General features: G+C 36.6%; 1 pseudogene; it reads right to left on the reverse strand.

The window, feature by feature from the left end:
• Positions 1 to 20,973: 20,973 nt before the first annotated feature.
• On the reverse strand, positions 20,974 to 21,911 carry LOC123938444 (annotated as a pseudogene).
• Positions 21,912 to 23,389: the final 1,478 nt, after the last annotated feature.

Here is a 23,389-nt window from a genome sequence, read left to right on the forward strand (position 1 = left end):
AAACCAAACCTTGGGGTATCACAATGTCTGACTTCAAACTTTACTACAAAGCTGTGATCATCAAGACAGCATGGTACTGGCACAAAAACAGACATATAGATCAATGGAACAAAATAGAGTCCCCAGAAATGGACCCTCAACTCTATGGTCAACTAATGTTTGAGAAATCAGTAAGGAATATCCAATTGAAAAAAGAAAATATCTTCAAGAAATGTTGGTGGAAGAATTGGACAGCCACATGCAGAAAAATGAAACTGGGAAATTTTCTTACACCACACACAAAAATAAACTCAAAATGGGTGAAAGACCTCAGTGTGAGACAGTAATCCATCAAAATCCTAAAGGAGAACACAGGCAACAACCTCTGTGACCTTGGCTGTGTAATTTCTTGCTAAATACCTATCCAAAGGCAAGGAAACAAAGGCAAAAATGAACTATTGGGACTTCATCAAGATGAAAACCTTTTGCACAGCAAAAGAAACCAAAGACAACTAAAGGAATGACTGAAGATATATGCAAATATCTCATCAGATAAAGGGCTAGGATCCAAAATCTACAGGGGCCTTATCAAACTCCACACTCAAAGAACAAATAATCCAATTAAGGAATGGGCAGAAGACACAAACAGACATTTCTACAAATAACATAGAAATAACAGGCACATGAAAAAATGCTCAAAATCACTGTGCATCAGATAAATACAAATCAAAACCACAATGAGATACCACCTCACACAGGTCATAATAGGAAAATAATAACCAGTTCAGGAAACAACAGATATTGGAGAGTATGTGGAGAAGGGGGAACCCTCTTACACTGCTGGTGTGAATGCAAATTGGTTTGGCCACTCCGGAAAATAGTATGGAGGTCCCTCAAAAGGTTGAAAATAGAACTACACTATGACCTAGCAATTTCACTACTATTTACCCCAAAGATACAAATGCAGTGAACTGAAGGGGCACCTGCACCCCAATGTTTATAGCAACAATATATACAACAGCCAACTATGGAAAGAGACCAGATGCCCATCAACAGATGAATGGATAAAGAAGATGTGGTGTATATATGACGGAATGGGATATATATAATGGAATACTACTCAGCCATAAAAAAATGAAATCTTGCCATTTAGAACAACATGGATGAAACTAGAGGATATTATTCTAAGCAAAATAAGCCAGTCAGAGAAAAGTAATCATTATATGATCTCACTCATATGTGGAATTTAAGAAGCAAAATGAAGGATCATATGGGAAGGGAGGGAAAAATAAAACAAAATGAAATCAGAGAGGGAGATAAACCATAAGAGACTCCTAATCACAGGAAAAAAAACTGAGGGTTGATGGAGGGGAACAGTTGGTGGTGGGGTAACTGGATGATGGACATTAAGGAGGGCATGAGATATAGTGACATTGGGCATTATGTAAGACTGATGAATCACTGAATCTACCTCAGAAACTAATTACACATTTTATGTTAATTGAATTTAAATAGTTGAATTTAATTTTTGATTTTTTGAATCAATTGAATTTAATTAAATTTAAATAAATCGAATTTAATTTAAATAAAATTGAATTTAATTGAATTTAAATAATTGAATTTAAATTTGAATTTAAATTTTGAATTGAATTTAAATAAAATTGAATTGAATTTAAATTTAATTGAATTTAATTAAAATTTTAATTGAATTTGAATTTACTATAAATTGAATTTAATTGGATTTAATTAAAATTGAATTTAATTGAAATTAATTAAATTTAAATAAAAACAAACAAATGTTTGGTAGAATTTGCCTGGGTAGAAAACTTGAATAGATATTTTCCAAAGAAAATATACATATGGCCAACAGATATATGAAAAGATGTTTATCATCCCGTATCATCAGGGAAAGGTAAATCAAAACCAAAGTGACTTATCATCTTACACCTTCAGAATGTCTAGCATAAAAAAGTCAAGCAATAACAACTTGTGGGCAAGGTTGTGAATGAAAAGAAATCCTCACACAGTTTTGACAAGCATGTAACTTGTTGGTGCACCCACTGTGGAAGACAATATAAAGGTACCTCAAAAAGTGAAATTAGAAATACCATACAACCCACTAGTCTCACTATGGAACATTACCAGAAAATGAAAACACTGAATTGAAAATATGTGTGCACCCTTATTTTTATTGCAGTATATTTACTTAAAATAACCGAGATATGGAAGCAATCTAAGTGTCCATCAGTAGATACAAGGATAAAGATTTGGTTACTCAGCCATCAAAAGAACACCTTGAAAATTTGATTTACATCCTTACTGTATTTTAAAGTAAGGTTAGATTAAATTTTATTTCACTTACATAGAGAGAAATATAAAGAAATTGCCTCAAGGATTTTATGGCTTCTACCCAATTAACCTTTGCATCTATGCCAGCTTGATCCTCCAGAAAAAGGGATATGGGAATCTGAAAGAAGTATCTTCCATCAGTTTTTGGAGTATTTTATGCAGACAAAAATTTTAACAAGCTCTGGTGAAAATCAATGACTTTTGTCCTGTAGTTGGAAGAGTCCCTCAGCCAGTAGGGGGCTTTCTACTTCATTTCTCTACTCTTTGTACTTGGATCTTTGAACCACCTTAAGCATTAATTCATGACTCTCGGTTATTACTGTTCAGTAGAACCACTTGGGTTGCTTGCTAAAATACAGATTCCAGACCCTATACCCAGAAAATTCAATGGTTAGTCTTAGGGTGAGTTACTGAAATCTGCATTTCCAAGATGAGCACAAATTATTCTGATGTTGGTGAAATGGACCACACTATGAGAAGGCTAGTCCTGGCCAAGTTATGGGGCGCTTAGTCAGGAAAACATCTGGACACTATGTTACATTCTTTTCTTAGCAACACAGAGACATGCATTGTCTTCCATACCTGTCTTAGTCATAACTAACCAAACTTACTGACACCTTTGGATAACTTTGGATAACCATAAAGCTTTCAACATGTGACCCCAGACAGTAGTGGAATGATTGCCATCATTTTGTGTCATGTCAAATTGATTAACTGAGTCTATAAATCTGATAAAATACTTTATACACCCTGATGTAGACACTTTAATAGATGTCAGGTGATTAAAATGCTCGCATTTTCTTTTTAAAATTAAACATTTATTATTTTTGATAGTGTTTGATTCTCAGAGTTAAATTTAGCCATCAAAATGAATACCAGTTTGATTCCTTTGCATGAAAACTTAAGAAATGATCAACTCCAAAACAATTTATTTCTTCAGGGAGCCATCTTAGTACACTAAGTCATACCAGTTACTTTATATAATCCATTAGTTTTTTTTTTTTTCACAATTGCAAACTTTCCAATCAGTAGCAACACTGGCTCATGCTATGAATTTTACTACTCCTTATAAATCTACCACGGTGTGTGTGTATGTGTGTGTGACTTGAAGACCACAGAAGTAGCCAATGATGTATTGAGGAGAGAAATTGTTAGCCCTTTTCCCCATACCAATTGAAAACAATTAAAAGAAACAAGTTAGCAAGTTTAGGAATAAATCTGCCAATCATATCAACATTCATTAACCAAATATGTATGAACAGACAGGCTCACAAAAAATTTTATGGAACCTGATCTTGAGCTCAATTAAGTCATTGTCCTCCTAGAAGCTCTCACTACATCTTAAACAAAAGACTTACTTTAGGGAAAAAAAAAATCAGACATGAGAGGCATGCTCTGTCATCCAGAAAGCCAGCATTGGGCAAACAGAATCCAAAGCTTAAGGCTGTATATGGCCTGGCTGGGCAGTTTTGTTTAGAATTTCATATCTAAAGGCAAAGGATGCATACCATCCTGCCTCCTGACTGAGTGGAGAATGCAAACTTCAAATTATTTTTAAGCTAATACATGTATTTTGATTATACTGAAATTTACTTGTAGGATTCAATTTCTACTATTCACCATATTAAACGACAAGACAACATTTTCACCAATAAAATAAAATCTGATTTTGTTATTTTGTCATTCTTTAAATAGTGACTATCCATTGTTCCTTAGCTAAAACATTTAAGAACAACTGGTCTAGAACCTAAGATCTCCTCTTGTGAAATATTCTACAATATTAAAATAATTCAGTGCCAAACCTAATTAATTAAATACTTTCACATTTCAGCTGGTAACCTTGTTTTTTTTTTTTTCAATTTTGTTCTAAGTTTACCACTATTTTGGTATTCTGATACCACATTTCTTTTTAAAGAATATTTTAACTTGGGCGCCTGGGTGGCTCAGTGGGTTAAAGCCTCTGCCTTCATCTCAGGTCATGATCCCAGGGTCCTGGGATTGAGCCCTGCATCGGGCTCTGTGCTCTGCAGGGATCCTGCTTCCTCCTCTCTCTCTGCCTGCCTCTCTGCCTAGTTGTGATTTCTCTCTGTCAAGTAAATAAAATATTAAAAAAAAGAATAAGCAACATTAAAAACAATATTTTAACTTAAATTCAAATAGTCAACATATAGTGCATCCTTAGTTTCAGATGTAGTGTTCAATAATTTAGCAGTTGTATTTAACAACTAAGGATGATCACATCATGCACCCTCCTTAATGTCCATCCCCCATCATCATCCCCTCTAGCAACCCTCAGTTTGTTGACTATAGTTAAGGGTCTCTCACGGTTTTTCTCCCTCTTTGATGACTTCTTATTTAATTTTCTCTGCCTTACCCTATGATCCTATCCAGTGTTTTTATATTCCACATATGAAACCATATAATAATAATAATAATAATTGAAATGTGATGTCAGACAGGTGTATGAGATACCGTCTTACACTATTCTGACATCACATGTCAATGTTGTGTTTTTTAACTGTCATATGAGTTGGTTGATATTGTAAATGAAATCTAACATGCTGTACCTTAATTCTGATCCTTGAAGTGCAGATTTTTTGGCAGAAACTCTCTCTTCTTTTTTAGATTCCAAACTGGATGGAGTGACCAGATGAAGAACAAAAATTCCAATGTTATTGCTCAGTGAGCCACATGGATGGGACATGAATATCATTGGAATTCTGGATTGCTAGATCAGATATGATACTTCCAGGAACAAGCAAAGACATATTGTATCATGACTCTCCTCCAAGAGGCAGTAAAGTAGTATGGATTCAGATATGTGCCCAGGTAAAGTTTTTTGTTTGTGATTTATTTTGTTGGTCTATTAAAGTATAGTCAAACTCACTCACTGAGTGATAGTGTAAACACTCATTTTAATTGTACAGTATAGTTGGCATGACAAGAAGGACATGCATAGTTCAAGGAGTGATTGATAGAGATGTACTTGGGAGAAATAAGCAATTATCCAATGAGGTTTAGTCGATATAGATATATATAGATAGATGATAGATAGAGATATATCTCTCTATGTATAGTATTTATATAATACATATAATATATATAGTATAATATTATATATGTGTGTGTATATATATATATTTGAATTTGTGTGTGTGTGTGTGTGTGTGTGTGTATTTAAAAGTATATATAACCTGACAGTTTACAAACATTATCTAGTTGGAGCATCAATGACAACTCCTAAAATAGAAGTAACAGATAGTTTTTGCTTTACACTATAGATGCAGAAGTGTATATTCAAGAAATTAAGTGAGCTTAGGGTCAAAAACAGATAGTTGGAACCTATTGAATATTGGTCAAGTGTATCTTACTCTCAAACTACAATCTCTTGCACAGGCAAGATGATGTAACTAGTTATTTTTACCTTTTGCTGAAATTAAATACCTGTATAATTAATACCAAAAATAACTTCCAATCCACAAAAAGAGATTAAAGATCTTTGCTTATTTAGGCAAATAAAGAGAATACCAAGAAGAAAACCTTATTGAGAATTGGGAATAAAATTTCTAAACATGGGTTTGGCATTAAATAATCATTTGTGTAGAATGTTGGTGAATGTAAGTGAAATTCCAGGTCAAGGGTACTGTGTGAAAAGGAGGCAAGGATGGCTCTTGTCCAAAGGTATCACAGCAGAATATATCTGTGAGTAATTAACTAAATCTAGAGAACAGAAGGTATGGTCATCCTTCATCTCACAAAGACAGTAACTATAGATCATATTCTCATTTAAAAAAATAAGATCGGGCACCTCAGTGGCTCAGTGGATTAAAGCCTGTGCCTTCAGCTCAGGTCATGATCCCAGGGTCCTGGGATCGAGTCCCACATCGGGCTCTCTGCTCAGCAGGGAGCCTGCTTTCCTTCCTCTCTCTCTGCCCACCTCTCTGCCTTCTTGTGATCTCTCTGTCAATTAAATAAAATATTAAAAAAATAAGAATCAAAAACTCTTCCAGAGCAATGGAAATGTTGATGAAAGAAATGGAGAAGATATGCTGGAAAGCAATTACTAAGGAGAGCAAAGAAGGATATGGGATAGAATGACAGAAATCAGAAGAAATCAGGATCAATCTCATTGAATGTGTTTGGTTTGTGGGAATGTTTCATATAAGTGAATGGATTATTTTCTTTAGAGGACAGAAAGGTATGTATAAATGTGTTTAAGGCATTTTAAAATAATTTTTTACATTTTATATTTTTTATATATTATCTGATATAATATTATATAATTATATATTTATTTTATATTTTATTTATTTGACAGAGAGAAATCACAACTAGGCAGAGAGGCAGGCAGAAAGAGAGAGGAAGCAGGCTGCCTGCAGAGCAGAGAGACCAATGCGGAGAGCCCAGGCTCCCCAGGGCGCAGAGGCCAATGATCGATCCCAGGACCCTGGCATCATGACCTGACCCGAAGGCAGAGGCTTTAACCCACTGAGCCACCCAGGATCCCAAAGGCATTGGTTTTTTAATTGAAATTATTTGGAATCCGTGTATGGAACTCTGTGTGTGTGTGTGTGTGTATGTGTGTGTGTGTGTAAAAAGATACTTATATGTGAGATTAATTTATTTACTTGTACATTATTTAGATGGTCTTCCAAGATTTTATACTCACGTAGGTTGTTTTGCACTCACTGTCTAACAAAAAAAGATCAACAAAAATTTGTTTACCATGTTTGACTGGAGAAGCTTAAAAGTTTTCATTTATTATTGTAAAACAATAAACAGTTTTTCTTTTTAATAAGATGTTGGACTCTGAGAAACAAACTGAAGATTTTGCAGGGGGAGGTGTGTGGGGATGTGTTAACCTGGTGGTGGGTATTAAGGAAGGCATTTATTGCATGGAGCAATGGCTGTGGTGCACAAACAACGAATCTTGGAACACTGAAAAAAAATTAAATTAAGACGTTAAAAATAAATAAAAAATAAAAACACTTTTATGCCTAACATTTACATGTATGGGATTCTGTCTTTACAAAAGTATACTGATTCCTTTAAATGTTTTTAAACCTGGGGAAGCACAGTTTTGATTCCCACTAGACAGAGAGTTTTCTATTTCTTGCATTTCAGGAATTTTTACTCTCTGCAAAGAAATGGGAGCATTCTAATTCTATGAAAGTCAGATCAAAGGAATAACTATTGTAAGGGCAGTGGAGAATTATATTAGAATGTAAAAATTCTTTATGGAAAATATATACAGGGAAAAAGTATAGGGGGAGACAATTTCTGTTCTCCATGGATTATAAATGTAGTATCAGACTCAATGAGATCAAAATAGAAAATCAAAAAGTTCTCACATTAGTATTAATTTTCAATGAGTATCACTACCAACACTGTAATTTGTGCTCAGTCTGCCTGAAATACTTAGGGTTCTTTTGTGGTGTTCATTGCAGCTCTAACCTTGGTAGAATTTGGATGCCTGGCTTGGCCGCTGTGAAAATCACAAGTTTGACTTCTCATTGAGGCTAATCTTTGCATTGTTACCCACCAAGATTAAATAATGAGAAGGGAGTCAAGATGGTAGAGAAGTAGGAGGAGGTGCCATTTCAACCTGTACCCTAAAGTGAGCTGATTACCTACCAAAGAACTCCGATCACCCATGAAATCAGCCTGAGATCAGAATTACACATGTCTGGATCTCTACAGGAGCAGAAGACGCCAGTGGCAGGTAAAGCAGAGTGGGAACATTGGACTGATAACAGAAGATAAACAAAAAGGGGAGGGAGGCACCAGAGGTGACCGATTGGAAAGTAATACCACAATACTAGAGTATACCCTGCGTCTGGGGACCAGCAGTAACTTGGAGTCTGGTTGAAAACACTCAAAAAAAAAAAAAAAAAGAGCAAAGGATCTTGGGGGGAAATAGTGGGAGTTGGGGAGGTTAGGGACAGGGACCTAAGTCCCCGGACCCAGGACAGCGTTACCTGGCGCTGAGCCAGAGAGAGTGGTGCAGAGAAATCAGGTCTAGGTGCCTGAGCCGCCAGCGCGCCGGAGCCACCAGGGCGCCCAAGAATGAGTGGGATCAGGCTCCCGTGATGGGCTGGGAGCCTGGCCAGACAGCAATCCTGAAACACACATGTCCCACACCCTCCCCTGGGAGAGGTGATCATAGGTGCTAGCTTGGAGCTCTGGCATCTGGAAAAACCAGACATTCCCAGTCTGGGACAGCGGGAAAATCTCAGTGTGCGATCTCTGCTTGGAACCTCTCTGGAGGTCTGGAGCTGCCCAGAGAGCCACCGCTGCCCTGGTATTGGGTACAACGAGGAGCTCCTGCATCCCCAGGGACCGTGACTCAGAACCAACTCTGCCACAGCTCTGCAGAGCATTCTGAGGCTTCTCTCTGAGAGGGAGGTCGGGGTGCAGTTTGTTCTCCTCTAAACCACCCAAACCATCAAAAGCTGTCAAGGCAAGAAAAAAAGCAGATGAAAGAACATAAAAACCCCAGAGAACAAAAGCCAGAAAAAAACAGTTTCCTCAGAGCCCACCCTCTTGAGGGGAGCCTGAGGACCTAACTCAGGGAACATCATTGTCTGAAAACCCACGTGGAAGACCCCTCCCCCAGAAAACCAACCAGGAGAGAAGAAAAAATTAAAAAAAAAGAAGACTACAAGTGAATAACCACTACTACTTCATAAGTACAACTTTTATTTTTAACTCTTTACCAATATTCTGGTTCTTTTTTTTTTAATACATACAGATAATTTTTAAACATATTTACCATCACACTGAGATGTCCAGTACATCAAATTCCTTAATAACCTTCTAACCTGAACTTTCTGATACATACACCCGTGTTTTTCTTTTTCTTTTCTATTTTTTTATTTTTTTTAAATTTTAACTTAGTTTAGTCTAGTTTATTCTTTTTTAAATTGTATTTTCAAATATACATACAGAGTTAAACTTCAAGGTAATCCCCTTTCCCCAAACAATGCTACCCTTATAGACAAACCAGATTCTAATCCCCCTGTAACTAAGGAAAGTTGAGTCCCTTAACAAAAACATCAAGATACATACAGGAAAAATCAAAATAAACTTCCTCACCCACACTGAGAATTTATAACCGCTCTCCCAATTTTTCCTTCCACCAGTGTTTCTGTGAATTTGTGTTTGTCCTGATAGTATATAAATCTTACACTTGGGGTTCTTTCTGATGAGGTTCTTCCCTTTTTTTGCATATATATTACATATATATATATATATATATATATATATATATATACACACACATTTTTATCTCTTGTCATATACTTTTATCAGTCTTTTTGTTTGTCTGTTTTTGTTTGTATACTTCATAAATCTTACCTTGTGGCCCATTTGGGCTGAGCCTTCTCTTTTATCTTCCTTTTTTTTTTCCTATCTCCCTCTCTCTCTCTTTTTTTTTTCTTTATTCTTTTCCTTTTTTTTTTCTTTCTTCTTCTCTATTTCTTTTTCTTTTCTTTTTTCTCTCATTTGGGTGGGGAAACCTGATTGCACCAAATCATTCCAGGGTACACCTTGACTGCACCACAATCGATAAATCCAGCTGCATCTGTTCAGTCATCTCTTTCCAAAATGACTAGGAGGAGGAATACCCAACAGAAGAAAAATACAGAGGATGGACCTTCTGCAACAGAGATAATGGCTATCGAAATAGACAATATGTCAGAAAATGAATTCAGGCTATTAATTATCCAGGCAATAGCTGAGTTGGAGCAAGCCATGGATGACCAAATGGAATTGATTAGGGCAGAACTGAAAGCCACCAGGGATGATGTACACAATGTTAGGGCAGAAATGAAAGCCACCAGGGATGATATTCAAAATGCTCTCAATGAGTTCCAATCTCATCTAAATTCTCTAAAAGCTAGGGTAACTTAGACAGAAGATAGAATTAGTGATCTGGAGGACTAACAGATAGAGAGAAAGGATCAGGAGGAAGTCTGGAACAAACAGCTCAGAAGCCACAAACACAGAATCAGGGAAATAAATGATGCCATGAAACGTTCCAATGTCAGAATTATTAGAATCCCCAAAGGGGAGGAAAAAGAAAGAAGTCTAGAAGATATAGTGGAACAAGTTGTCTATGAAAATTTTCCCAAACTCACAAATGGAAACAACATTCGTGTATTAGAGGCAGAGAGATTTCCCCCCAAGATTTTAGATTCTCAAAAGTCCTTGCGACACCTCATAGTTAAAACGGGGAATTATGTTTCAAGACAGACCCTCTTAAAAGCAGCTAGGACAAAGAAGCTCCTTACATACAGAGGAAAGCCCATTAGAATAGAGTCAGACCTCTCCACAGACACCTGGCAAGCCAGGAAGGGCTGGAAAAATATATTCAGAGTGCTAAATGAGAAGAACATGTAGCCAAGAATACTTTATCCAGCAAGACTGACATTCAAAATAGATGGAGAGATAAAGAGTTTCCAAGACCGGCAAGGCTTAAAAGACTATACAACCACCAAGCTGACACTGCAGGACATATTAAGGGGGGGTCCTATAAAAGAGAAAAAAAATAAGAATATCATTGAATAGAAATATAGAAACAATCTACAGACAGAAAGACTTCAAAGGTAACATGATGTCAATCAAAACGTATCTCTCAATAATCACTCTCAATGTGAAGGGCCTAAATGCACCCATAAAATGACACAGGGTTGCAGATTGTATAAAAAGACAGGAACCATCCATATGTTGTCTACAAGAGACCCATTTTGAACCTAAGGATACACCCAGACTGAAAGTGAAGGGATGGAGAAGCATTTTTCATGCCAATGGCCTCAAAAGAAGGCCGGGGTAGCAATTCTCATATCAGATAAATTAGATTTTAAACTAAAGACTGTAGTCAGAGATACAGAAGGACGCTACATCATTCTTAAAGGGACTGTCCACCAAGATGATCTAACAATTGTAACTATCTATGCCCCACATATGGGAGCAGCCAATTACATAAGAAAACTATTAATCAAGATAAAGAGTCATATTGATAAGAATACAATAATAGGAGGAGATCTTAATACGCCTCTCTCAGAAATAGACAGATCATCGTAGCAGAAAATTAATAAAGAAATAAGAGCATTGAATGAAATATTGGACCAGATGGACCTCATAGACATATACAGAACATTCCACTCTAAAGCAACAGAATACTCATTCTTCTCAAGTGCACATGGAACCTTCTCCAGAATAGACCACATACTGGGTAAAAAAGCAGGACTCAACCAATACCAAAGACTGACATTATTCCCTGCATATTCTCAGATCACAATGCTTTGAAACTGGAACTCAATCACAAGGAAAAGTTCAGAAGGAACTCAAACACCTGGAAGCTAAAGACCACCTTGCTGAAGAATGCTTGGATTAACCAGGAGATCAAAGCAGAACTTAAATAACTCATGGAAAACAATAAGAATGAAGACACTTCGGTCCAAAACAAGTGGGATACAGCAAAGGCGGTTCTGAGGGGGGAATACATAGCCATCCAAGCCTCCCTCAAAAACATTGAAAAATCCAGAATACACCAGCTGTCTCTACACCTTCAAGAACTGGAGAATCAACAACAAATCAAAACAACTCCACACACAAGAAGGGAAATAATCAAGATTAGAGCAGAGATCAATGAGGTAGAAATCAGAGATACAGTAGAATGTATCAATGAAACTAGAAGCTCGTTTCTTGAAAGAATCAATAAGATTGATAAACCATTGGCCACACTAATCCAAAAGAAAAGAGAGAAAGCCCAAATTAATAAAATGATGGATGAAAAGGGAGAGATCACAACGAACACCAAGGAAATAGAAACAATCATCAGAAATTATTACCAACAGTTATATGCTAATAAGCTAAGCAACCTAGATGAAATGGATGCATTCCTGGAAAACTGCAAACTCGCAAAATTGAACCAGGAAGAAATTGACAACCTGAATAGACCGATATCTAGTAACGAGATTGAAGCAGTGATCAAAATCCTCCCCAAAAACAAGAGCCCAGGACCTGATGGATTCCCTGGGGAATTCTACCAAACTTTCAAAAATAAATAACACCAATTATCCTGAAGCTGTTCCAAAAAATTGAAGCAGAAGGAAAACTTCCAGATTCTTTTTAGGAAGCCAGCATTACCCTGATCCCCAAACCAGGCAAAGACCTTACCAAAAAGAAGTATTTCATACCAATATCACTGTTGAATATAGATGTTAAGATTCTCAACAAGATCCTAGCAAACAGGATCCAGCAGCACATTAAAAAGATTATCCACCATGACTAGGTGGGATTCATCCCTGGGTTGCAAGGTTGGTTCAACATTTGCAAATCAATCAATGTGATAGAACAAATCAATAAGAGAAGAGAGAAGAACCACATGGTCCTCTCAATTCATGCAGAAAAAGCATTTGACAAAATCCAGCATCCGTTCCTGTTTAAAATGCTTCAAAGTATAGGGATAGAGGGAACATTCCTGAACTTCATAAAATCTATGTATGAAAGACCCACAGCAAATATCATCCTCAATGGGAAAAAGCTTTCAGCCTTCCCGTTGAGATCAGGAACACGACAAGAATGCCCACTCTCACCACTCCTGTTCAACTTAGTATTAGAAGTCCTAGCAACGACTATCAGACAACAAAGAGAAATAAAGGGTTTCTAAATTGGCAAGGAGGAAGTCAAACTCTCTCTCTTTGCACATGACATAATTCTTTATCTGGAAAAGCCCAAAGACTCCACCCCCAAATTTTTAGAAGTCATACAGCAATTCAGTAATGTGGCAGGATACAAAGTCAATACACAGAAATCAGTGGCTTTCTTATACACGAGCAATGAAAATACAGAAAGTTAAATTAGAGAATCGATTCCGTTTACTATAGCACCAAGAAACATAAGATACCTGGGAATAAACCTAACCAAAGAGGTAAAGGACCCATACGTGTGGAACTACAGAACACTCATGAAAGAAATTGAAGAAGACACAAAAAGATGGAAGACCATTCCATGCTCTTGGATTGGAAAATTAAAGATTGTTAAAATGTCTGTACTGCCTAGAGAAATCTATACTTTTAATGCCATTTCGATCAAAATTCCACCGGTATTTTTCAAAGAGCTGGAGCAAATAATCTTAAAATTTGTATGGAATCAGAAGAGACCCCAAATTGCTAAGGAAATGTTGAAAAACAAAAACAAAACTGGCAGCATCATGTTACCCAATTTCAAGCTTTACTACAAAGCTGTGATCACCAAGACAGCGTGGTACTGGCATAAAAACAGACACATTGACCAGTGGAACAGAGTGGAGAGCCCAGATATGGACCCTCAGCTCTATGGTCAAATAATCTTCGACAAAACAGGAAAAAATATACAGTGGAAAAAAGACAGTCTCTTCAATAAATGGTTCTGGGAAAACTGGACAGCGATATGTAGAAGAATGAAACTCGAACATTCTCTTACACCGTACACAAAGATAAACTCAAAATGGATAAAAGACATCAATGTGAGGCAGGAATCCATCAGAATACTAGAGCAGAACATAGGCAGTAACCTCTTCGATATCAGCCACAGCAACTTCTCTCAAGATATGTCTCCAAAGACAAAGGAAACAAAAGCGAAAATGAACTTTTGGGATTTCATCAAGATCAAAAGCTTCTGCATAGCAAGAGAAACAGTCAACAAAACAAAAAGGCAACCCACGGAATGGGAGAAGGTATTTGCAAATGACAGTACAGACAAAGGTTGATATCCAGGATCTATAAAGAACTTCTCAAACTCAACACACACAAAACAGATAATCATATCAAAAAATGGGCAGAAGATATGAACAGACACTTCTCCAATGAAGACATACAAATGGCTATCAGACACATGAAAAAATATTCATCATCACTAGCCATCAGGGAGATTCTAATTAAAACCTCATTGATATATCTCCTTACACCAGTTAAAATGGCCAAAATTAGCAAGACAGGAAACAACGTGTGTTGGAGAGGTTGTGGAGAAAGGGGAACCCTCTTACACTGTTAGAGGGAATGCAAGTTGGTGTAGCCACTCTGGAAAACAATGTGGAGATTCCTGAAGAAATTAAAAATAGAGCTTCCCTATGACCCTGCAATTGCACTGCTGGGTTTTTACCCCAAAGATACAGATGTAGTGAAAAGAAGAGCCATCTGTACCCCAATGTTTATTGCAGCAATGGCCACGGTGTGGTACATTTACACTATGGAGTATTATGCCTCCATCAGAAAGGATGAATACCCAACTTTTGTAGCCTCATGGACGGGACTGGAAGAGATTATGCTGAGCGAAATAAGTCAAGCAGAGAGAGTCAAGTATCATGTGGTCTCACTGATTTGTGGAGCATAACAAAGAACACGGAGGACATGGGGAGATGTAGAGGAGCGTGAGTTGAGGGAAACTGGAAGAGGAGATGAACCATGAGAGACTATGGACTTTGAAAAGCTACCAGAGGGTTTTGAAGGGGTGTGGGGGTGTGGGGTTGAGTAACCAGGTGTTAGGTAATAGGGAGGGCACGTACTGCATGGAGAACTGGGTGTGGTACAAAAACAATGAACACTGTTATGCTGAAAATAAATTAAAAAAATGAACTGAAAAAATAGATTAAATAATGAGATGCTGGATTAAACGGAGAACTTGTGCTGTCAAATCCTTGTTAGAAACTGACAAAGAACAGATTAAGGATCTCGAAAACAACAAATTATTTTGAAGTCACAACAGAGAGTTGCTGCACTCTCCCTCCCACAGACAGTGTTACTGGATAAAAAGAGCCCAAATTACTCCTGTGGTTTATTTTCTTGACAAGTGCCTCCCTGTTCAAATATTCTAATGTCAGAATTATTGGAATCCCTTGGGGGGGGGGGCAGAGAAAAAAGGAAACTACAGGATATATTTGAAAAAATTCTCCATGAAAATTTCACAATCTGTAGAATGGAACCAGCATTCATGTCTTAAAGACTGAAAGGTCTACCCCCAAGATCAGATAATCTAGAAAGACCTTGAGACTACTGATTGTGAAAATGATGAATCATAAATTTGGAGAGGAGCTCTTGAAAGTGACTAGGGAGAAGAAATTCCTTACATACAGAGAAAGGCCCATAAGAATAAAGTCAGACCTGTGCACACAAAGCTGGCAAACCAGAAAGGGCAAGCAAGACATATTCAGGGCACTAAATGTGAAGAAAATGCAGCCAATAATACCTTATCCAGCAATATGACATTCAAAATGGATAGAGAGATAAAGGGCCTCCAAGACCAGTAAGGTTTAAAAGAGTATGTGACCACCAAGCTGACACTGCAGGAAATATTAATGAGGGTTCTATAAAAGAGGAAAAAACACAAGAATATCACTGAAAAGTAATATATGGAGACAATCTATAGAAAAAAAGACTTCAAAGGTAACACGATGTCAATAAAAATGTATCTCTCAATAATCACACTCAATGTAAATGGCCTAAGTACACCCATAAAATGACACAGGGTTGCAGATCGGATAAAATGACAGGACACATTCATAAGGGTACATCCTAAGGATATATCCAGACTGAAAGTGAAGGGATGAAGAAGCATCTTTCATGCCATTGGGCCTCAACAGAAGGCTGGGGTAACAATTCTAATATTGGATAAATTAGACTTTAAACTAAAGACCATAGTCAGAGACACAGAAGAACACTGCATCATTCTTAAAGGGTTTATCCACCAAAAATATCTAACAGTTGTAAATATTTATGCCACACTATGGGAGCAGCCAGCTTCATAAGACAACTGTTAATCAAGATAAAAAGTCATTTTGATATGAATACATTAATAGTAGGGGATCTTAACACACCTCTCTCAGTAATAGACAGATCATCCAAGCAGAAAATCAAAAAAGAAACAAGAGCATTGAATGACACATTGCACCAGATGGACCTCATAAATATATACAGAACATTCTACCTAAAACAACAGAATACTCATTCTTTTTGAATGCACATGGAACCTTATCCAGAATAGACCACATATTGGGTCACAAATCAGGGCTCAAGATACCAAAAGATTGAAAATATTCCCTGCATATTTTCAGATCACAATGCTTTGAAACAGGAGCTCAACCACAAGAAAAAGTTTGGAACGAATTCAAACACCTGAAGCTAAAAACCACCTTGATTAAGAATGCTTGGATCAATTGAAGAACTTACACAATTCATGGAAACCAATGAGAATTAGGAGCCTTTGGTCCAGAACCTATGGGATACAATAATTTGGTCCTAAGGGGGAAATATATAGCCTTCAAGCCTCCCTCAAAAAAAAAAAAAAAATTGAAAAATCCAGAATACAACAGCTGTATTTACACCTTAATGAACTGGAGAATCAATAACAAATTAAGCCAACTCCACACACAAAAAGGGAAATAATCAAGATTAGAGCAGAGATCAATGAGATAGAAACTAGAGATACACTAGAAAGCCTCAATGAAATTAGAAGCTCCTTTTTTGAAAGTATCGATAAGAGTGATAAGCCATTGGCCAAACTAATCCAAAAGAAAAGAGAGAAGGCTCGAATTAATAAAATTATGAATGAAAAGGGAGAGATCACAACTAACACCAAGGAAATAGAAACACTCATCAGAAATTATTATCAGCAACGTGAAGCAGGAATCCATCAGAATCCTAGAGGAGAACATAAGCAGTAACCTCTTTGACACTGGCCACAGCAACTTCTTTCAAGATATGTCTCCAAAGGCAAAAGGAAACAAAAGTGAAAATGAATTTTTTTACTTAATCAAGATCAGAATCTTCTGCACAGCAAAGTAAACAGTCAACAAAACAAACAGGCAACTCACAAAATGGGAGAAGATATTTACAAATGACAATACAGACAAAGTGCTGATACTCAGGATCTACAAAGAACTTCTCAAACTCAACACACACAAAACAGATAATTATGTCAATAAATGGACAGTACACATGAACAGACACTTCTCCAAATGAGATATACAAGTGGCTAATAGACACGTGAAAAAACGTTCATCATCACTAGCCATCAGGGAGTTTCAAATCAAAACCACAATGAGATACCACCTTATACAAGTTAGGATGGCTAAAATTAACAAGACAGTATACTACATGTATTGGAGAGGATGTGGAGAAAGAAGAACCCTCTTACACTGTTGGTGGGAATGCAAGTTGGTGCAGCCACTTTGGAACACAGTGTAGAGATTTCTTAAATTAAAAGTAGAGTTTCTCTATGAGCCTGCAATTGCACCACTGGGTATTTACCCCCCAAAATACTGATGTAATGAAAAGAAGGGTCATCTGTTCTCCTATGTTCATAGCAGCAATATCCACAGTTGCCAAACTATGGAAAGAGCAAAGATGCCCTTCAACAGATGAATGGATAAGGAAGATTTGGTTGATATATACTATGGAGTATTATGACTACATCAGAAAGGATGAATACCCAGCTTTTGTATCAGCATGGATGGGACTGGAAGAGATTATGCTGAGTGAAATAAGTCAAGCAGAGAGAGTCAATTATCATTGGGTTTCACTTATTTGTGGAGCATAAGAAATAACATGGAGGAAATGGGGAGATGGAGAGTAGAAAGGAGTTTTGGGAAATTGGAGGGGAAGGAAAACCATGAGAGATTGTGGACTCTGAAAAACAATTTGAGGGTTTTGGAGGGTTGGGGGTTTGTAGGTTGGGTAAGCCTGGTTGTGGGTATTATGGAGGGCATGTATTGCATGGAGCACTGGGTGTGGTACATAAACAATGAATTCTGGAACAATAAAAATAAATTTAAAAATAAATAAAAATTAAAAAAATACTAATGATGTACCTACTATTACTTAGCTATTTGAATTTAAATAAATAAATACATATTTTATTTATATATAGAAGACATTTTTGGTCATTCTACAACAAAATATATGCATGCTGGAGAGCTGTTAAACTAGAAGAACGCAATTTAAAATCATGACTATGAAAATGGAAATAAATGAAAGAATCATGGTTTAATTAGGATTGATCATTGTTCTTCTGAATGATCATGCACTTAATTATTTCCTTTAAAATATAACTGGAAGAGATTATGCTGAGTGAAATAAGTCAAGCAGAGAGAGTCAATTATCATATGGTTTCACTTATTTGTGGAGCATAACAAATAACATGGAGGACATGGGGAGATGGAGAGGAGAAGGGAGTTGAGGGAAATTGGAAGGGGAGGTGAACCATGAGAGACTATGGACTCTGAAAAACAACCTGAGGGTCTTGAAGGGGTTGGGGGTGGGAGGTTGGGGGAACAAAGTGATGGGTATTAGGGAGGGCATGTATTGCATGGAGCACTGGGTGTGTTGCAAAAACAAAGAATACTGTTATGCTGAAAGGAAATATATATATATAAAAAAAGATTAAGTCAGTATTTAATGGTGCCCCTCTAATAATAGTGGGTCACAAACACACAGTGTAAATTCCAAGGTGAGTGCCTTCCCAGTCCATCTGGAAATCTATTCACCATGAATTTCACAGGGTTAAAATGTTCACTTCCATGAGTTATATATGAAGTTAATACATATGAAGCTAAAACACACATGTAACATACATAACATACACTTAACACATACATATGGAGTTAAAACAGTCAAACATAAATAACATGCTTTATGAACACATATTGTTCAACAGAAACTCTTCAAGTCAGACTATCTTCCCTCACTGAGTATTTCTCCTTTCTTTCCTAGTGTGATCTTCTAAACACAGTCTTATCTGTGGATTCCTTTTGGAGTACCATAGTGTTATGACACCACCAACTGAGTGGTAACATTGCATGATAGTATGCATTAAATGGCACACTGCTCTTATTTCAGATAGCTTAGAGATAATTTTTATTCTTCAGTGAAGTGACATTTTGACTCAGTTTCAAGGATTCCGTCAGCCATTCCTCTAGGAATTCTGAAGGTGCCATGTTTAATATTATTGAAACAGTTGGAATTTGACATAAAGATTTTAAGTTTTCCAGAACTTAGCTTTGTATCTCTGTAATACACTATGAATTAATGGCTTCTGAGATATTTAAAGGAGAAGTTGTTAGAATGTTAGTGCTCCTTCTGAATGTTTCTATTCACTAGAAAACTGGTTTTATGTTATTTCAGTCATTTTAAATGATTTTATTTATTTATTTATTTAACAGATATATATATATATATATATATATATATATATATATATATATATAGAGAGAGAGAGAGAGAGAGAGAGAGAGCAAGCAGCAGGATTAGCAGGCTCCCAGGACACTGGAATCATGACCTGAGCCAATGGTAGACACTTATCCACCTGAGCCACCCAGGCACCCCTATTTCAGTCATTTTTAGAAAAAAAGAAGCATGTGTAATAAGTTCCTAATGTTCATTTTTTTTTCTTTTATCTTTTCAGTTTTCCAAGATTCATTGTTTATGCACCACACCCAGTGCTCCATGCAATACGTGCCCTCCTAAATACACAACACAGGGCTCACCCAACCTCCCAACCTCCTCTCTTCCAAACTCTCAGTTTGTTTCTCAGAGTCCACAGTCTCTCTATTATATAGTGTATTTTCAATTTTTTGAAGAATATCAACATTTTGGAAACATCTATAATGCCTCATGCTTTAAATTTTATCGTTATAAATATTTTCAATTATTCATTGTTTTATATCACAAATCTGAGTCTTTTTAAATTTATTTTTACTTTCTCATTACTGTGTCTTCAAAATTTTTAAGTTATGAATTATTCAAAACATAAAGTTTATTATTTTTACTATCTTAAAAATAATACTGGTTTTTCCTAGCCACCTTAACCCATTATATTATATACATTATAAAGAGATCTGGAAACTTTAAGACTGGGAAATTATCTAGCAAGCATGTCTAGAAAATTAGGTCAGTAATTACTTCCGTGACTTACAACCCTTGGTAAGCATGACAATCACTAATCAGTCTCCTGGTCAGATCCCTGAGCCCAATTTAACAGATTCTAATTCTGCTAATCTGAGATGAGAACAAAAGCGCTATATTTTGTGAAGTCAGCAAATTATTTTAACACCAGTGATCAGAAATCCACTCTTTGGAAGCACTGACATAGAGTGAAGACTATTTTTACAAGAGTAAGAGGAATTAATAGTCCTGTTAGATATATGGAGCAAAGCAATACTGTAAATTTATCTGATTCCTGATGATTTATCATCATGCCCATTAATTAATTTTATCAGGGAATTATTCTGAGGTATCTATGTGCTTGTCAATTTTTTTATTTTTCATTTTAGGGATACAGACACTGATCTTTTTTTATGGTATCAACATGAAACTTGGAAATACTAAAGTGTACATTACCATCAAGCATGAATCATAAAGAGAATTGATGTACACAGTTCCTTGTCCTGCATCAACACATAATGTAGGACAATCAGAAAGAAATTTTAAGATGGAGAAAGGAAAGGATAAACATTTTTTTCCCCTGCAGATAAACTCAGTAAAGTGAGTTGAATTTTTCAGGATCTTGAAGGGATAATGATGATGATGATGATGAATCAACTGACAAAATGTCCCTTTGCTGGTGTATCTCTATTTTGCCTATGGGTGACAGTGAGATTTCTGCCACTTACCTGAAGGACTGACACCTCCCTAGTAACTTTTTCAGAGCACTTAGAACTTCCTTGTTCCTAAGACTGTAGGCAAGTGAGTTTAGGAGTAGAGTGAGGACAGTTCCAAACAGAAAGAGACCCTGACTCAACCTTGGAGTCTTGGCAGAACCGGGTCTCATGTAGATGCACATGCCTGGACCAGAATAGAGACCCACCACACAGAGATGAGAGGAGCAGGTGGCCAGAGCTTTGTTCCTGCCTTCTGGGGAGTTCATTCGGAGTACTGCAAGGAAGATGAGAACATAGGAAGACAAGATGAGAGACAAGGGCAGCAGCAGAACAAGGATGCTTGTTATCACCACTGCCTTTTCATAGGCTGAGATATCCTCACAGACGATCCTAAGCACCGCCATGACTTCTCAGAAGAAGTGGGGAATCTCTCTGGGGCTGCAGATGTTAAAATGCAAGGTAAAAGCAGTGTGTCCCAGGGAAGTAAGTGCCCCTCCAGCCCAAGACATGGCAATCATCTGCAAGCAAACCTTAGGGTTGATGATGACTGGGTATCGAAGAGGATCGCATATAGCCACATAACGATCAAAGCACATGAGAGTTATAAGGATGCATTCTGCAATGGCCACCATCAGGGAGAAGAATATTTGAGTCCCACAAGCCAGGAATGATATGCTCTGCCATCCAGAGAAGAAGTTGAATGCCATTTTGGGGACAATGCTAGAGGTCAAAGTCAAATCCATTAAGGAGAGCTGACTGAGAAGGAAGTACATGGGGGTGTGGAGATGGAAATAAACCAAATGAGGAGGATCAGAAGAGTGTTGCCAGTGAAGGCAGCCGTGTATATCAGGAGAATGATGGAGACCATAGCTGTGATGTATTTAAATTCAGGGAAGAAACCCAGGAGAATGAAATCTGTGGTTTCTGTCTCATTCCCACTCTTCATGACTCTCTGTAATGATAACAGACATATAAGAGATTTATTAAAAAATCGTAGAAATGAAGCAGTTTCTTATTAAAGTTTAAGAACAATGGCAAATACAAAAATACTCCTCCATGGTCACTTGAATCAGTTTTTACTATTTTTTCTATATTTCTTATCCATGATTTAATGTACTTTTAGAAACGTGTTTGTGTGTGTGTGTGTGTATTTTAAGATTTTTTTTATTTATTTGACAGAGAGACAGATCACAAGTAGGCAGAGAGACAGGCAGAGACAGAGGGGGAAGCAGGCTCCCCGCTGAGCAGAGAGCCTGATGCGGGGCTCGATCCCAGGACCTTGAGCCGAATGCAGAAGCTTAACCCATTGAGCCACCCAGGTGTCCGAGAGTATACATATTAAAATGAATATCATTAATTTCATGTACTAGAGGTATTTTCATATGTTAAAATAAACTGGACAGTTGTAGTTTTTGTTGTTTTTACAATTTTAAAATATGACAGAGTTGGTAAGTCACAATTTCAAACTGCACATTATCCAATTTTTTCACTATTTTGAAAAATCATGTTATTCCATTCTCATCCTTTTAGTGATTTCATTAGTAATATAAATATTACAATTATTTCCAAGTCAGATATTAGAGACTTTATTTGGCTATGAAAAAATGCTAATTTAATTTACAGAAAATTTATTTTTATAATTTCAAAACACTCTACTTAATTCTTTTGGCTCTGAACATTATAATTTAAGGGGAAAATTAACTATTATGGCTGTAATTTGTTGTTATACACATTTATGATCATTTCAGCTTTTAATCTAATTAACCTTGTTTTCTATCCAGGGAAAACACTTAGTGTATTTACGTGATCTATAGTAAATTCAGATTATCAATGAAGGAGTGAGTTTCCTTTCTATGTGATCTTGTAGGGTTCTTGTTGTTAGAGTTCTTACTATTCTTAACTATTAGCTACAGCTATTATGCCATTGATGGATACAGGGAAAGTCCTTAGGATTCCTTTCCCTCAAATTTACTATGTATTTTTTTTTCCTTTTTAGACTATCCTATTTATATTTAATCTTCTACTCTGATAGTTATAAAATGCTTAGAAATGCTTAGAAAGATAGATAGCCATCTATCTTAACATATCCATCCTTTACTAGAGCATTTTATGTGGATCATCTTCAAACCAAGAGATCATATACCAATGTGATCACATACTAGAATGTCCAGAGACAAAAGGCTTGAGTAAAGGGCCTTCTGTCATTGCGTGTTTAATTGACTTGATGAGTTAGGCTTCTTTTAGATGTGGAGGTAGTTTAAGATTATTATTATTAATAATAATGATAATATTAATAATGGCAAAATTAGCCAGATTGCATCTTACTCTCTCCTGCCTTCATGTGAGTCTTGGTGTAGTCAGTGGGTTGTGTATGTCTGAAGTAGAGTCATAAGAAGTTGAGAAACAGATTTCAGAATGCCCAGA

This window comes from Meles meles, chromosome 3 (genome assembly GCF_922984935.1).
Source record: "Meles meles chromosome 3, mMelMel3.1 paternal haplotype, whole genome shotgun sequence".
Classification (NCBI taxonomy): domain Eukaryota; kingdom Metazoa; phylum Chordata; class Mammalia; order Carnivora; family Mustelidae; genus Meles; species Meles meles.